The 18,669-nt window shown below is 41.2% G+C and overlaps 1 long non-coding RNA gene and 1 pseudogene across 4 annotated transcripts in view; one reads left to right on the top strand and one right to left on the bottom strand.

Annotated features, from left to right (window-relative positions):
* LOC148409185 (uncharacterized) overlaps positions 1-5,961 on the bottom strand; it is a 125,984-nt gene extending 120,023 nt beyond the window's left edge. For 2 of the 4 annotated variants that reach the window (XR_015868369.1, XR_015868371.1), the window contains exons 1-2: positions 4,893-5,227; positions 3,383-3,458 (exon numbers count right to left, since the gene is read on the bottom strand). This is a non-coding gene — a long non-coding RNA (uncharacterized LOC148409185). Of the gene's footprint in view, positions 1-3,382; positions 3,459-4,892; positions 5,228-5,522 lie in introns of those variants that run through there. The other 2 variants (XR_015868368.1, XR_015868370.1) reach the window with 2 other exon arrangements.
* Positions 5,962-10,979: 5,018 nt separating this feature from the next.
* Positions 10,980-13,547, top strand: LOC148409184 (uncharacterized; annotated as a pseudogene).
* The last annotated feature ends 5,122 nt before the right edge of the window (positions 13,548-18,669 follow it).

The raw sequence follows: 18,669 nt of genomic DNA, 5'->3' as shown, positions 1-18,669 counted from the left end.
TTGACTGAGGTCATGATATTCGGAGGGGACACCAACAATGTCCACTCAGGCAGGTGGAGTGACGCAGGGTACAGAGGCGGAGGCTCGATAAAGGCAGGGAAGATGACATGAAGGACCCCAGCTGAGAAAAACAGCCTTATCCCAGTCTACGTGGGGGTTGTGACGACAGAGGCAGGGGCGGCCCAGAATCAGAGGGACGTTTGGTAGGTCAAGGATATGGAACTGGATTTGCTCCTGGTGATTACCTGCCACATGCATGGAGAGCAGATACGTCTGGTGTGTGATTAGCCCAAAAGGGCACACATCCACATCCAAGGCATTGTGTGGAGTGTGTTTTGGCAGAAGATGTGTTTTTTAGACCAAGCTGACTCGTCAATATTTTTGCTGACTTTGTTTGCATCTGCCCCGGAATCCACCAGGGCCCCCAGAAGATGTGTGCAATCGGGCAAGACCAACATGACCTGGAGCCTACGGCTGGACCCTGGCTTTTACTGGGCAAGTGGTCACGTAATGGCCCTTCCCTTCGCAATACAGGGGCAGGTCTCCAGCGCAGCATCGTCATCTGCATGGCCGCGCTTTCCACCGCAAATGGCGCCAACGTCATAGCAGCCTATCCGACCGCCACGCCAGAGAGGGCACTCCTTGCTCCTGTGCCCATTTCCCTCGCCTGCGGCGTCAGTGCCGCGGACGAATGTCAATACAGGTGGCCAGTTAATTATCGTGTCTAGAGTTACGGGAAGCTTGTGGGACACTAACTCATCTCTAAGTCGACTGGAAAGTCCGTGCAAGAACGCGTCCACGAGCGCTGGATTGTTTCAACAATTCTGGCTGGCTTTGGTGTGGAAATCTATGGCATAATTGGTCACCGATCTTTCTACTTGTCGTAGCTCAAGGAGACCTCGACCCAATTCGGCGGCGGCATAATTGAGTCGAAAGACCTTCTGGATCTCCGCTGCGAGGACTTGGAAAGGAAGCAAAAGCGGGGGCATGTCGCCTCCACTCCACCGTGCCCCACAAACGTGCATGCCCTATGAGGTGATTTATAACGAACGCTACATCCTTGGTTGGAGAGCAAACAGCAAAAAGCAGTTTGTCAAGAAGGCTTTGCACGTTTCAGGATCACCTTCATAGCCTACTGAGGTTCCAACCTGGGGCTCGGGGGCGTCACTTGATGCTGGCGGGAAGGCGGCTCGATGTGCTGGGTCCATTACGTATGGCCAGATTGTACTATCACGGTTCGAAGATGGCGGACCCAAGAACACACACAGGTAGGTGAAATTAGAGACAGAATGTTTATTTGCTGAAGGATACTTGCAGAGACAGATGAGGACAGGCCACTGTGGCGGAGCCCTCTGGGTCAGGGAAGAGGAGACGTGGCAGGCAAAGGGAGCAGATGGGTGGGGGCTCAAGCAGGGGGATTATTTTGGCAGGCTAATGGATGGTCAAATTCAGGCAGGCTCGAAGCACGAAAGGTCAGATCTAAATGGTGGGCTATCGGGCAGTCAGGAACGGACAGGGTCAAGTACACGGATAATTAGGCAGAAAGAATTGCTGGAAAGCTCAGCTGGACTCATGGAGACAATCTGGTGTATTGTGAAGGGAAAAGGCTGGGTTTTATACTGGGTGGTTGAGTGGTTGCAGCTGTTGATGTTCAAGGCTGATTGGCAGGAGGGTTGAGCATGTGTGATGAGTTGGGCAATGAGTGGCTGAACTGATAGCTTGTGACACAAAATTGTCATTGGGTGCAATGTTCCCTCTAATTTTCAATGTGTCTGGGCATTCGCACAAGGGTGAGCAACTTCAGACATACACACAGTGAGTTGCCGTGTGCAAATCTGATGTCGCTCCCAAAGTTATCTATATCACATTGGGACTCACAATATGTTATTAATAAGCAAGGAAGGAGGGAGCCTCTGAGTATATCCAAGGGCTCGCTGCGGCCATGGAAAGAGCAAGACAATGTGCTCATGCTAGGCAGCTCAGAACTCTTAAGAATTCAGGTGAACAGCATTACCTGATGATGTCAGTGTGGGCTCTCTCTGGGCACTCCGGTTTCCTCCCACTCCCCAAAAACATGCATGACAGGTGAATTAGACATACTAAATTGTCCGTAGGTGTGACTGGGTGTGTGATTGGTTGTTCGTCTCTGTGTGCCCTGCGATTGACTGGCAACCAGTTCAGGGTGTCCCCCGCCTACAGCCCGAAGCCAGCTGAGAGAGGCGCCAGCAAGCGTGTGACCCCTGTGGGGATAAGCGGCTCTAGAAAATGGATGGAGGGATAGTCAGCGTATTAAGTATAAAATAAATGGATTTTCATTTCCCCCCCTCTAGAGCCAGGCCTGGAGGTGGGGCTCATTGGTGAGCGCCATGTGGCCGGGCCTGCACTCGGCCGAAGAGCCCGAAGAGATGACGTGGGTCCCCCCTCACATGGGCTCACCACCTGTGGGAGGGGCCATAGGGGTCGGGTGCAAAGTGATCTGGGCGGCGGCCAAGGGCGAGGTTCTGATCCCCGGCTACAGAAGCTAGATCTTGGGACATGTCACCTATCTGGCGGGAAGGGAGCCTGAGCTGGTGTGCGAGGCCAAGAACTTCCAACTAGATATAGCCCAGTCACAACTGAGTTTTCTGATGCACAAGTAGGCTTTAGTCCAGGTTAAAAAAAATAGATATGTTATTAACACTATTTTCCATCCATGAATTTTCTATAGCCGCGTATCCCCACAGGGGTCGCAGGCTTCCTGGTACCTATCTCAGCTGGCTACGGGCAGTAGGCAGGGGACACCCTGAGCTGGTTGCCAGCCAATTGCAGGGCACACAGAGACGAACGACCAATCACGCACCCAATCACACCTAAGGACAATGTAGTATGTCCAATTCACCTGCCATGCATGTTTTTGGGGAGTGGGAGGAAGCCGGAGTGCCCGGAGAGAACCCACACGGGCTCAGGGATAACATGCAAACTCCACACAGGAAGGCCGGAGCCAGGTGGATTTGAACCGGGACCTTTGAACTGTGAGGCGGACGTGCTATTCACTGCGCCACCGAGCCGCCCTTAACACTATATATTATTTTTCTGTGAGAAAGATTATAACAATTAAGAGTAAAGAATGCCCAACTGTTGCATGTATAACCTTTTATAACTTCTTTGTCATGTGTTTGTTTGCTTTTAGGAAGCTTGAGTGTAGCTTTATTCTTGAAATTCAGGGTCATAAAAGAGAGAAGTACTTTCTTTTCTAAGGTACATCATAAAAAGAAAAGGACATGAAAAATTAAGGTACTATGCCCACACATAGTAACTCTTTCTGATATTGTTAATGGTGTTTCAGTAAATGTCTTATATTTCTTCAGATGAATGCTGGCAATTTGAAGATGTGTGGGGTCACCTTAAAGCAGTGAGAGGGAAGTCACTTCCACCTGCGATTCAGCCTCACTGGTCACCGCAACAGATTTTGACAGCTGCTGTAAAAAAAGTCACAAAGCATAAAGATTAAAAAGATGATTTGGAAGATTGTACTCTTGTGTTGTCGTCCTGATGGTAGGAGAGTTATGAACGTCCCAGGAATAGACACAACTTTCACAAAACACAAGTACAAGGAGGCAATTGGAAAGTTGTACATTTACAAAGCCATGACATCATCCCGTTTCACTATGGTATGGTCCCACTATCCTACCGAACCACTAATTCATATTGCTTTCTTTTGTATTATCTACTGTGTAATTATTCAGTATTACTCTTATATGTATTTTCCCCCCCATCTTTACACAGTTAAATGTGGTGACATCAGTGAGCAATAGATTATTAGTGCCTTCTTATTACGATAATATTTGGATTTCTACATCAAAGCCACAATCATAGCCATTTTGGTTTTCACTTTAATAATGTCCGGTCCCCAAGACATTTTACCATCAAAAATGTGTGTACATCAAAGTCAAAGTCAAAGTCAAAGACTCTTTCAATTTCAACGACCTCGATCATAGTATGTGATTATATATTCATATTTTCCTTTCCTCACCAAAGAACATAATCTTGGTTTTTAATATATTTAGTGACAATTTTTTTCAGAAAACCAATTTTGTGGATTCTGTCATAAGTTTTTCAACATTTTTACCTGAGTGCATGATTGTAGTATTGTCTCCAAACAAGTTACATTTTTTTTTGTTACATTTTTTTCAGATACCAAATATATATCATTAATATATTAGTGACCTGCTGTTAGCTGTTATGTAATACTGTGAACAATGAAAGCAAAGTGTTTAAACAAATTCAAAGCAAAGCATACCTTTTCTTTCTTCTGGCCAATGAAAACACTTGCACTGAGGATCTGGTCCCACCAGGCTGTCGTGGTGACCTGGCTCATTTCCATTTTGTGAATCATAACCTGCAGTTGTTTTTCACCCGGTGTGTGTTTGTTGTGGCATTTTCTGCGCGTTTTCACCCAGTGTGTGTTTCCATTTTGGTAAACGTATTTTCGGTTTGCAGTGCATTTCCGTTTTGGTAAATGTGTTTCTGTTTTGGGAAGTGTGCCATTTGTCGCACGTTTTTACTGGTGTGTGTGTGTGTGTGTGTGTGTGTGTGTGTGTGTGGTGCCATTTGCAGCACGTTTGCCCCAATTGGCCACCGTACATTTTAGTCCCAAACCATATACAGAGGGACCCCGTATAACGAGATGAATCCGTTCCGCAGTTGGGCTCGTTAGGCAAATTCACCATACGACAGGCAATCCAAACCTATGTTAAATAGCTAATGCATTTAGAACCCCAGGTAAAACCATCAAAATTGTACATACATATCAAAAATTGGTCCCAAAATAGTATAGGAAGTGCTACGTATACATAAGATATATGTAATCAATCAGAAAACATTAATCAAAAATATAGAAAGAATTTAGTTACCTTTGAGTGGCGCTTGTTATGCCCATATTCCCTAGGCTAGGCTAGCTTCGTATTTCTTGATTATCTCCAGCATTGTTTCCATATAAGTCCTCTTCTTACTGCTCTCTTTAACATCACTAGCAATCTTGGGACCCATGACTTACCCTTTCAAGTTTGAATTAAGCAGTAAAATGCACTATAAATATGGTTTTGGAGCCACTCACATTAGAACAAAGCTTTACCATTCCGCCATTTTGAAAGGAGTGAGGCTGACTAATAGCAGACCAGCATCTCCGTCATGTGACGGCAACACAAAATAAGTGCAATTACCTAAAAACGCCTACAGATAAAGACAAAACAACACAAATACAGCCAACTGAGCATAGGTGTCGAACTCCAGTCCTCGAGGGCCGGCATCCTGCATGTTTTCTGATTTTCTTTCCCTAACACACCTGATTCAAATAATTAGCTCATTAGCAAGCTCCGCAGGTGCTTCAAAATGATCCCAATCATTTGAATCAGGTGTTTTTGAGGGAAAAGGTTTGAAAACATGTAGGATACCGGCCCTCGAGGACTGGAGTTCGACACCTCTGCCCTAGAGTCACAACAGTTGCTTTTGTCGCAAAGTTTGCCGATCAGTCTTTTCAATACCTCCCGATTTTTCTTGACCTCTTCATGCTCTCTTTCTCTTCGCACTGAGATGTACAGTGTATCCAATCAGGTGTTCCCAAAGGTTTTTGAAAAGCACCATAACTCATTGAGGAGCTCTCTTTACCTTTGAACTGAGATGTGTAACACTGTATAGCCACTCGGGTGTCCCAAAAATTTCTTCAAAGCACCGTAGCACATGTTTCCAGCCGTGCTTTGGTGCCTTGTTGCTGCCTTGGTTAAAAAATTGAAGTTTGCAAATCCAGTGTAGCTCCAAACGCTAAAACGATCCTTTGCAACAAAAGGCATTCCCAGCAGAACTATTGCCAGGGTTAGCTCACGCCATTGGTAGCCCAGTCAGAAAAATGGCCAAGTCGAGACAGGTTAGCTAATAGCTATTCTAAGCCTCTATGCAATCAACCAAAGGCAACACCGCGTAGCTTGCTTGTTGAGCATTGCACCGCCTTCCTGTAGTGAGCATCCACTCACATCACGTTCAACATGAAGCCTCTAGATGGCGATCTTATGACTTGATAAGCTATTACAGTTGTCTATTAAGTTATATCACATATCCATCTGCGCTGGCGCAGAAGCCCGCAACTGTTGAAGTGAATGTACCAGCACTTCCGGGAGCAGGCAGATGACATAGAGCCTGGCGACACAAGTTAGCTGAATACTGATTGGCGAAAAACTCCAACTTAAAACTACAACACTATGAGCTTAAACAAATGGATATAATATGACACGAAAAGAACAGAATATGGAGAATAATTAATATAAAAAAAAAACATTGATTAACAAAATACATATTTTGAAAACAACATTGAAGAGTAATGAAAGTTTGTTCTGCATCGTCGGTTTGAATCGTAGCCTCTTTTACTGAGAAATCACATCAAAGGCAATGGCAGAGGATCAGGCTTCAAAGCTTGTCTCTTTGTACGGACCAAAACAATGGCAATATATTGCCATAACTGGGTGCTCATAAAAAAGTAGACAGCAGCAGTGCCTTTCAATTTGCAAGACAGTGAGCCTCCCCTCAGATAACACATCAAACCCTGCAGAGTATCTTTTCTTTATGTTGCTCACACAGCTGCACAATCACTCTTGTGTCCCAGTCGGAAAACCGTCTGATTTTAAACAATAACATTGGAGTTGTCTGGGCTGGACCATCTGGACCATGGTAGATTAATTGAAAGCTGTAAATGTGGGTGTGAATACAGTGGGCCCCCGTGTTACGAACTTAATCCGTTCAGCGGCTACGCTCGTAACTCGCATTGCTCGTATGACGGGCAATCCAAATCTATGTTAACTAGTGAATGCGTGCAACGCGTGCAAAAGCCTTAGGTAAAAACATCACGACTCGTAATTCGAATTGTTCGTATGACGGGCAATCCAAACCTCTGTTAATTAGTAAATGCGTGCAACGCGTGCAAAAACCTTAGGTAAAAACATCACGACTTTACACACATATTAAAAATTAGTAACATAATCGACTGTACAGTTAAATTAAATAACAAATTTACAAAGGAAAAATGACATTTACCTTTGGGGCAATGTGACTTGAGCTGGGTGCAGGCGGAGGGGAGCAGAGACGAACCTGCAGAAATTTATTTATTTGTTTTCTTAAACGAGAACATACCACCGGCGATTTCCTTCTCTTTAATCCACAATAGAAGAAGCCTCTCCATTTTGTTGTTGACCGTGGTCCGTCCCCTGGCAGGGAAAGTCTTGCCCTTAGAAGATTGCCGAGCGGTTACGGCCATACTCACGAGGCAGGTTAACTATGCGTGCGCCTCCTTCGTATTTTTTTTATTATCTCCTGCTTCGTTTCTTTTGTCATCATCCTCTTACTTCTTCCTTTACCACCACTAGCAATTTTAGAAGCCATGTCTAACAGATAAAAATTGCAAAGTCTTCACAACATTCCTTCCTTCCATTTTTCACTCCTTTTCTCTCCTTCCTTCCATCCCGACCAGCTGTGCCATCAAGCTAGGTGAAGTAGTTCAGCCAATAGCATATCGGCATTTCTGTGATTGACATGACGCCGGCCAATAGCATATCCGCATCTCTGGGACAGTGACTGTGACATTGTAAGAGCAATAGCGTTCGGAGTTACTGTGACAAGCGTGAACAGTTGATTTCGTTGATGTATCAAAGCGAAAAAAATTGAACAAACACATTGACTGGCATGTTTGATTGTTCGTAAGACGAGAGGTTTAGAGAGAAGAGAGGGGAAAAAAAAGCCGCGGTCCACGTTCGTAAGACGAAAAGTTTGTAAAAGAGGGAGTTCGTAAACCGGGGTCCCACTGTATTATTCTGAATGTTTGTGTCCGATGACTGACCTCAGCTCTTGCCTGCTGTCATTTGGAATAGGCTCCAGCTTATATAGTGATCTGAACCTTTAAACCTACAAACTTGTACCATGAATCTTCTTTAAATGTTGAAGAAAAATTTAAACACATAACCGGTACGTGTCGTACTTTACTTCGTGTGTAGCCTACCTAACTTTCATTCACGACAGCAACTGAGCCTGAGCCTAACATATTTTTTTTTCCTGAAAAATGCCTCCAAAATTTGCTGTAGCTTGGCTTAAGCACACTTATATGTGGTGTAAGATTTACTGGTCATGTCCTCAGCTAGCAGACAAAACCTGTGCGTAGTCTCGCTAGGTGGGGAGACAAACTGCAGGAACAAGGCAAGCTCCATGTCATAGTTTTCTCCTTGCCTCGGATGTTGTTTCAGACTGATCGCTTCTTTTGTTGAAAATATGCCGTAAGAACCAAGCTAACATGAGCTGCTGTTCGGGGCAACAGGAACGTGGCTGCTAACAGCCAACTGAAATCCACCCTACAGCTCAGTCAATTACAGTAATTATTATACCATAGGTGAGAATACGGCAGAAATAAAAACGCACATCAGTGAGCCAAAATCCAGTTGATATGGCTGACAGAGCAATCTTACCTGAATGGTGTTGAATTAAAAAAAAAAATCCAATCTTTAAGGCACCATCATTTTTTTGAAAAAAAAAAAAAAAAGTCTTATCTAAGTCAGAAGAACAGTAGTGGCCAGAAGAACGTGTGTTGCAGCCAGGCTCAGCGAGAATTTGGATCACTCATTCAGGGTCTGCTATCAGATGACCCCGAAAGATTTGGCAGGAAAAAAAACATGCTCGGATGAGATTCACCACTCCACAGCAACACGGTGACTAATGAAAGTTTGATAACACTCACACAAATAAATACCACAATGAAATGATTATTCATCTTGCTGAAAGTTAACTGTAAAATTACTGTCTTTGTTTCTCAAGAATGGAAAATCTTGTTTCTCAAGATATTAATATACTTCTTAGCATGAACAACGCATCCAAAAATGGTGTAACTATTGAGTCACCACAAATGTTTTTCTTACATCAGATAAAATGTGAGATTTTGGGAAAATCAATTGCCCAAAAACATGTTGGAAAATAAATTTCTGTGTGAGAGAAATATAATCGCCACAAATAGCCGCATGCCTCTCCATGCTCAGAGCCTCAAGGATAACATCTAGAAAACAGTGTTCCCTATAAGAGTAACCGCACCATCCTATTTTTGCCCCAGGTGGCTTCTCAAAATGGAAAATCCAGTTTCCATGAATCCACCCCCCCCCTTTCACCTCTCTATTGGTGGAAAAGACAAGGGTAAGCATTTAATGAAATGACTTATCAAACAAGTTCTCTAAACACTTTATAGAAGTTGTGCTAGTCCCTTTATACATCACTAACAGGCAATGGGAACTGAAATGAAGCGTGGGAGGATAGAAGAGGCTGTAATAGGGAGATGGGTGCAGTTTGTGAGGGTGGATGAGCACTTTGAGTGGGGTTTGACTGTTTAAACACTCACAGACACCCATGCGTGTCGAGAATGCTAACCCTTTGGGAAATCAGGGCATGGGAAGCCGTCAGGCTCCCCCGGAAAGTTCCCCATTTTTAAGCACAGTGATCTGACATTTTTTAAATGAGAAGCGGCCAAAGCACCTGCTGCAATGAGTTTGATATGAGTTGGTGATGTGATGGACAGGGAGTCTGCTTTGTCGAATTTTTCGATCTCATTACTCTTTTACTCCTCCTTGCTGCTTTCCTCTTCAGATTAATCATTGTTGAGCAATAACTTTCAGAAGTGACTGTGTATCTTGGTAATAAGAATAACCCCCAAGATATTATTGATCTACGTCCTCAATCACCTTGCAGCTCTCAATTATATTACAGTATACAATTTCAGAATACAATTGCAGAAGCCTTTCAAGATAACTTGACTTTCCAATAGTGCCGCTTTTCTGGCAAAGATTATGTGTTGCTGTGCTAGCTATATACTGTACCCTTTCTGATTGATTCTATGCCTTTAGAGAACCCTCAGAGACAAGCATGTCCTTTGTGATCTCACAATGCATTAGTGAACAGGTCTTTGTATGACATCGCTGCACTTTGAGACCCATGCTTTGTTTCTTCAGAGCAAATATCATAGCATTAGTGGAGGAACAAGTTTGCAATGTTATGGATTTTTTTTTTAAATACAAAATCATAATAGGTATGGAAGCCCATTCCCGCCAGGAGAAAAAAAAATCTGCCGGAAAAAAAAAGGTTGAGAAAATGAGATTAAAAAGTCAAAATAATGAGATAAAAAGTCTAAATAATGAGATTAATTCAACCCAATGATTGGGTGTCGCTGCAACAGTGTCAGTAGCAGTACATCACTACTTTGGCAGGTTACGAGGTGTTGGCAAGTGCTATAATAACCCACTAATTATCGGCTACGAATCGCTACCTATAGTTACAGCATTTGGCAGGTGCAATATCCTTCCGTGTCGTTTTCCCGTTTAGTTAACGTTAGGTTTTCTGGGGCAAAAGCTAATACCATACCGATTGTTTTTTAAACTTTTGAGCCCAACTTCAACCAAGCATAATTTATGGATGTCACCTTGTGCATAACAGAGTTTATTATAGAGCGTGCATTCTGCTATTCCTCACGTTATTAACCCCTAAACTACCGACATTTGCCCTTTTAGTCATTTGACAATCAGACATTTAATGTCATTGAAGATATATTCCACAAGGCTATATGATATTTTGTAATCCGGAGGTGTTTTGAAAAATACAATAGAGCCTCATCCCTCACCAGCCACAGACCAGTCCCCTGGTTTCACTGACATTTAGTGGCATTGGTCATCTATGAGAGGCCATGCAAGACATTATGTATTCTGACCCTCTCACATACATCTCACGATGTTTTGCATGGGCCCTCATAGTAATCACCTTTCATGTCGTAGTACTTCATTAAAATATACAGTTTGGCACAATATATTTGGATTCACAATTGTTTAAATTTGACTGTCATTTATTTTGGAGTGGCTCGAATAAAATCTGACACAAAATTATTTATACATAATAATTAACCGTTAACTCTTCATTTGCATTTTATTGCTCCGATGACCATTGCAGTATCAAGCTTGTAATAAAGAATATAATTAAGAATGACATGCTCTGTATCCATCATTGAGTATTTTTGTCAGTGACCAAAAATAAAGTTAATAGGTAACTTATGTGCCTGAAAGACATAAAAGCCTAATTGGTATGTTATAGCAAGTCCAAATATCTGATGTGAAAATACTAAACAAAGTTGTTTGCTTGTAAGAAGATGTTACAAAATTTAGAGCATGGAAAACATGTTCTGTCTCCTTTAAACACGGAATTGACTAAAGTTGCTTGAGTACCAAAACTATAAACAAAAGGATTTTTATAAAAATCAACTGAAAACTATGGATTATATTTATTTAATGTCATATTTAACTTTTAATTTTAATCCACAAAGGTGCAGAGGTTTTTTTAACTCCCACATGATGGATGCGCTAAGTGACTATTTAAGGTGACGGCACGTGCCTGAGGAAGACATCCACTGAAAGGAACAGTAGAGGGTATATATGAAATGATAAAAAACCTAGTTTGGAAGAGCTAAATAATATCTATGTAAATAATATCTAGTGCTGTATATGTCCATGTTTACTGTTATAGTTGAATGCACTTGAGCAAAGAATTCATGTCAGATTTATTCACTTTAGATTGATTCCAGTGTCATAAGCTTCATGACAGATGACCAGCTAAAAAAGTATTGCCATCCTATGGTGATCGACTGGCTGTTTTTGGATACTGCAGACGGAAGGAAAAAGATCACAGCAATCGCAAGTCAAAGATCTTTGAGCGACATAGAGGACAGCTCTCAAGAAACAACGGTGATCAGGAAAACATGTCTGGGAGAGGGCATAAAACCCTTCCAAAGAATGTTCAGAAGAATAAGTGAAGAATTGAGTTGGGATGGATGCATTTCCAAGAAGGGGACTTTGTGCAGGTACACACTAAAAAGGGTGGTGGAACCAGAAAAGAGAGTGTCCTGAAGGACAGTAAAAATCAGAACTTGATTGAAAAGGCTGTGCAGTTGATTTTTCCAGGTGGAAAAAATTTACAGGGGAGCATTACTGATTTTGACATTGATTTAACATTCTTTCAACAGCATTCAGTTGATGATAGTATCACAGTTGGGGAGCTGTATGAGAAACAACGTTCTCTCTCTTACTTTTCTATTTAACAACCAAGAAGAGAGACATCGACAGTGACATACATCTGGAGAAGGGGAATAGTGATGAAACTGCACAAGAAGGTGCAAAGACACATGAGCTATCTGAAGTCCATCACCACTCTCCAGACACTTCTGCAACAACAGATGCTGTGGAGATACCTGCTGCAGAAGTCATTTATTTTGGTAGCAGCACAGTATTTGCAAATGCAAACAGTGAGAGTGTTTCCCTTCTTTATGCCACATGCGACCCAACTGATATATCAAGTTTCCCAGAACATGACACATTAATTCCTGTGGATACTTTAGAGGATAATGGCATTGTAACTTTCCACACAGGTAGAATCTCAGAGATGGATGGGTCCAGTCTTGATGACACCTTGCCTCTCTCACCCTTGCCCTCTTCCTTGGATATGTCAGAGGAACAAGCCACTCAAAGGGAAAGGGTGAAGAAAATGATTGTTCTTCATTGTGGATAGATTCTCAGAGAACTTGTTCAAGTGTTTTCTGAGGAAGGTATGCAGGATGACATTGACTTTAAAGTTATTCTTCCTGATGGAAAGCTTGAAAAGGCTGTGGATGATGGTGTTTTGAGGGATGTACTGTTAGAATTTTGGAATGACTTTTATGAGCAGTGCACGATGGAAATAACTTTAAAGTGCCATACTTGCGTCATGATTTTGGTAAACAAGAATGGGAAAGTGTAGGCCTAATAATCACATTTGGCTGGCAAAAAGAGAAGTACCTGCCTGTGAAACTTGCACCTGTACTTCTGGAGCAAGTTGTTTTGGGCTTTGTGGAGAGTGATCTTGTGGACTATTTTTTCAAGTATGTCTCAGAGTCTGAGCGAGTGATTTTTGAATCTTGTCGTTCAGATTTTGAATGTGTTGACCAAGAAGAATTGATGGAAATCATGGATATTCACAACTGCCGGAGGCTTCCAACAGCAGATAACATTGAGCAAATTTTGAGGGAGCTTGCTCACCAAAAACTTATCCAAGAGCCCTCTTTCATGATTGAACAGTGGAATAACATACTCGCACCTATTAGATCAGAGCTGAAAGGGATTGCAGCAGCCTATGAGGAGCTACAACCAACATCTCGAAAGATCATGCGATCAATTACTTACCCCAGTACTCAGAATACCCAGGAGAAACAAATTCTAAAGTATGTAAGCATGTACCTCAGAGAGTCAGACACCAAGCACTTCTCCTCTTTCCTCAGATTTTGCACTGGATCAGACTTGTTCACAGGAAAGAGCATCACTGTGAGCTTCACAAAAGTTGAAGGACTTCAGAGAAGACCTGTTGCGCACACTTGTGGCCGTTACTTGGAGTTGCCAATCAGTTATGAGAGCTACCCAGATTTTCAACATGAAATGAACAAAGTCTTAGAAAGCAACGTGTGGGTAATGGACATTGACTAAGAAACAGATTTCAGCCAAGAGGAAGTGGACAGCCATCGGAGTTCATGTTAAGGCTTTGTAGGTTTTCCAGAGTTTGGACCTAAGAAATGAGTACCAGAGCTACCTCGTTAAACCATTGTTTTTGCCAGTGTTATTTTGTTGAGCACTGCTTTCAGTTTAAGAACATGTTCTTATAAGACTTTACTGTTGTTGTTAGAACTGTTGTTGTTAGAATCATTTGCAGTCAATATAAAAATAATGTTTTGTATGGTGATTGTTTACAACTTTGAATAAGTAATACAATTCATACACGTGGAGATTTTGCATTTTTAGTCAATGTATGGACAACAAAGTAATTTGTGTGTACATATATTGTGTATTTTGTGATAACTGAAAATAATGACAATTTTTTTTCTAAACTTATTTCATCATCTAACTTCTTCAATATCAGCCAGTGTGTACATTTCAATTTGTCTTGTCTTGAATTAAACAAGACACAAACAAAAACATAGTTTTTGAGATATGAAATGTGATACAGGCCCAAGAAAGTTAATGATCTAGATCTAGTTCATTGTGTATCAGCTTTCTGAGTTTGATATACAGGTTAACTGTTTCAAACACATCATTTGGAAATTTCAGACTATGCTCTGATATCAGGTCCACACAGATATGAAACACATCTTCCTGACATCAGGTCCACACAGATATGAAACACATCTTCATGACACGGGAAGTCCTTGAACAATACACTCTTCAAGGCAGACTTGAACTTTCTCCAGATCCACATGGTGCAAATAATCTCTGCCTCCATACAGATAGATGAGGGATTGCATGCAGTATGGAGGGATGTCCATGAGGAGATCGTGAGTTGTGGACTTGACGGACTCTGTGGTTATTCCAAGTCAAAACAACCTCATTAAATTCATCCTAGAAGGCAAATAATAATCAGTCAGCATGCACAAAAATATTGGGCATTGGTGATTATTGTTTGAGTAGTCCTGACCCAGGATTTGTTTAATTTGTAAGACTTGTTTTCTTGTTGTGCTACAGACATTGGGCTTTTAATGTACATCATTATGTCATGCCATTTATTACACAGGGCAATTCTTAATGATCCCCTCTAAACCATTCTAAAAATGCTTTACTTTGAACAAAAAAGTGTGCCATGTTTTTTCAGGAAAAAAAAAACATCTCCTTCTCCCTCATTAAGATTCCAGACACCACAACTATGCAAATATTTATCATTTAAAAATTTTAACTGCTAGACACAAGATGTCTCCTACTTCACTGTAAAGTTCATTCTCAGTGTATGTGCACCAGAGGCTTCAAATTCCCACAGCTCAAATGTGTAAGTTGAATTGTGTTAGCTTCCAAACAAGGGTTAGGGTTTGTTCATAAATCATGCTCATAGGACCACCCTTTAAAATCTGATTTTCAGTGAACACAGAGACACTTTCTAATTTCAGCTGATTGTGAAAGCTGTCTTCCAGTGTTAAACAGTGTACGTCATTCTGCACAGTGAAGCTCAAAGATACAGCTGAAGAAACATGGAGAAAAACATTTTTGAGTGGAGAAGGACTTTAAATGATGCTTATTTGATACAAAGCTAATAGAGAGCACACAGCTATTAAGAACACATCAAACCACATTATTGTTTTAGCCAACCAGACACAATCATATATGCATCATTCATTCTCTGCACAGCATATCAAATGACTTTTTACACATGGTCAATATTATCTTAAAATTATTGGACCCTTTATCTGAAAATGTATCAATTACCTGAATTGTTTGAAGAAAGTAAAACTGGATCAAGGACTTATCCAAGAAGTTGTCTGAGAAGTAGATATCTTCTCTCAGTTTGTCAAATAGGTCCATCCAAAACTGGACACACTTCACTTCGCAAGATCAGCCACCATCGTTCGACGCGTTGGTTTCCAGTGCTTGGACCAAAGGTTACACTGTCTGTTTCAGCGTGGTTCTCAGAAAAATGCAAAAAACGCTGCATTTCAGCCATATGGCCATTTTCTGTTCCTAAATCAAGTCTGAGTCTTGCAGGGCACCCACCAGCAGTGATCACAGCATCCATAAAATAGCCAGCGATCATCTTTGGGTCATTGTTTGTTTTGTAAGCTTCAAACCATATCATCTTTCTGGAAAATCCATCAATACATCCACTGATTGCAATCCCAAATGGCGTAAACTTGTCGTAGCCATCAATGTGCCAGACATAGTTTGGACCACAGCTGTGGTAAACACGCCTTCGCAGTCTGTTTCTTGACCTCAGATCAACACCTTCATCGTCCAATAACTGTAGCCAGATTCAAACTGTGTCTCTGTCAGTCACAATTCCATGTAACCAACATTTTTGGTGCATCCATCTGTATCCATGACCCTGACCAGATGTTTCCAGTTGCTGTTTAATGAATGTTGCCACCTCAGTTTTATTCTTTTGACGCCAGAGCTTCTTCTTGTGTAAAATCCTTTCAAAAGTACGTTTGCTTAGTACAATCCCATGTGAATCAGCAAGAAAATGATGTACAGTATTTCATCTGTTGTAAAGCCACGTTTAAAGTAGTCCTCAATGTACTCACAATCCATTTCTGTGTCAAACTGAAAAGGAGAACTCACACCAAAGAGCTGCTACTTTGACTGTTGTGTGGAAGTATCTCATTATTTTGACGTTTTTTCTCATTATTTTGACTTTTTATCTCATTATTTTGACTTTTTAATCTCATTATTTCGACTTTTTTTTTTTTTTTACCGGTGGATTTTTTTTTTTGACTGGCGGTAATGGGCTTCCATAAATACGGGCACAAGTGATGTGATCTAAATACACACCAAGTGCCCCAAAGCAGGAAAAGGAAAGAGTTCCATAATAATATGAGGTTCATCAGCAAATATTACTGGAATCACTTGCATGATGAAGATAAACCAAATTAACCTGGAGCATTGAAAGATTACCCGGAAGCTCCCACATCCTATACAGAGCAAGTCAATCAAAATGTTGCGGCAACAACTTGTGACTGCTTATCTCGGAACTCTTGAGAGAAGTCCTGTCCAAAGTATACCTTCTTTTGACTGTATATAGTTTCACCTGCATTCAGTCATGGTAGCTTGGTGGAGCAGTGGCTAGCATGTCTGCCTCACAGTAAAAAAAATTGCCATTTAAAAAAATAAAATAAATAAATAAATAAATAAATATATATATATATATATATATATATATATATATATATATATATATATATATATATATATATATATATATATGTATATATGTATATATATGTGTGTGTGTGTATATATATATATATATATATATATATATATATATATATATATATATATATATATATATATATATATATATATATGTTACAAGATTAATTCGTTCCGCGGTTGGGCTCGAAAGGCGAATTCACTGTATGGCGGACAATCCAAACCTATGTTAAAAAGCTAATGCATTTAGAACACCAGGTAAAACCATCAAAATTGTACATACATATTAAAAATTGGTACCAAAATAGTATAGTAAATGCTATGTATGTATAATATTCTATACATGTATAAAATCAGAAAACATCTTAAATAAAAAATATAGAAAGGATTTATTTACCTATGAGTGACGCTTGTTATGCTCATATTCCCTTGTAAGGGTAGCTTAGGCTGGGCTAGCTTCGTATTTCTTGATTATCTTCAGCATCGTTTCCATATAAATCATTTTCTAGTAGTATTAAACAGTAAAATGCGCTATAAATACGGTTTTTGCAACCGCTCACGATAGAACAAAGCTTTACCATTCCGCCATTTTGAAATGAGTGAGGTCGACCAATAGCAGATCAGCATCTTCGTGAGGAGACACCAACCAATAGCAGACCAGCATTGTAGTGATGCGTTGCATGGGGGCAGTTAGACCGCAACAGAAAATAAGTGCAATTACCTAAAAACACCTGCAGATGGAGACAAAAGAACACAAATACAGCCAACCCCCTAGGGTCATGACAGTTGTTTTTGTCACAAAGCCGGGAAAATAGTGTAAAGAGGGGGACGAAAAAACTCAGTATTCCACATCGCGACATGAAAAAAACATAAGTCAGGGATGCTGTAACATGGGGTTCCATTGTATGTAATCTGCCTGGTCCCGGAGGGGCTAGGGCATTCGCTTCAACAGTTGCAGGCTTCTGCGCAAGCACAGATAGATGTTTGTGAGGCTGTATACTTGATTGGCTATTCGAGCTGTCTATTGAGTCATAAGATCGCCATCTAGAGGCCTCACATTGAACGTGACGTGAATGGATGCTCACTGCAGGAAGGCGGTGCAATGCAATGTTCAACAGCCAAATCTACGCGGTGTCGGCTTTGGCTGATTGCGTTCGAGGCGTAGAGGCGTAGCTGTTAGCTAACCTGTCCCGACGGCCATTTTTCAAACTGGGATTTGCAAACTTCAATTATTTAACCAAGGTAGCAAAGAGACACCAAAGTACGGCTGGAAACACGCGCTACGGTGCTTTGAAAAACTTCTTGGGACACCCGAGTGGCGATACAGTATTGCACATCTCAGTTCAACGGTAAAGAGAGCTCCTCAATGTGCTATGGTGCTTTTCAAAAACCTTTGGGAACACCTGATTGGATACAATGTACAGCTGGAGCTACGGTGCTTTGAAAAATTTCTTGGGACACCTGAGTGGTATACAGTACAGTATTGTACATCTCAGTTCGAAGGTAAAGAGAGCCCCTCATGCGCTATGGTGCTTTTGAAAAACCTTTGGGAAGACACCCGAGTGAATTCACTGTACATCTCAGGGCAAAGAGAAAGAGTATGAAGAGGTCAAGAAAAATCAGGAGGTATTGAAAAGACTGACAGCATCTGATAGACTGATACTGATAGACTTTGACAGCATCATGTATAATGACAAGTTTTAATGGCTAATGCAATTTTATTGACGTTTAAAAGCTCTGGAAAATAGCCTGTGTAGCCTAGGTATTGTCTATGTGTGCGCATAAGGGGTATTTATTTGAGAGTGACATCACAGAAGTGGACATGTGAAAGTCATGTACAGCCACTGAGATAAGGTGTTTTCACATTACAATGTGGAATTCTAAGTTTTTTTATCCCCTCTTTAGGGCATACATCCCACTG

Source organism: Hippichthys cyanospilos, chromosome 17 (genome assembly GCF_059441005.1).
Source record: "Hippichthys cyanospilos isolate Australia breed blue-spotted pipefish chromosome 17, RoL_Hcya_1.0, whole genome shotgun sequence".
Lineage (NCBI taxonomy): Eukaryota > Metazoa > Chordata > Actinopteri > Syngnathiformes > Syngnathidae > Hippichthys > Hippichthys cyanospilos.
Note: the sequence above shows the minus strand (reverse complement) of the source record. Positions and strands in the feature narration are given on the sequence as shown.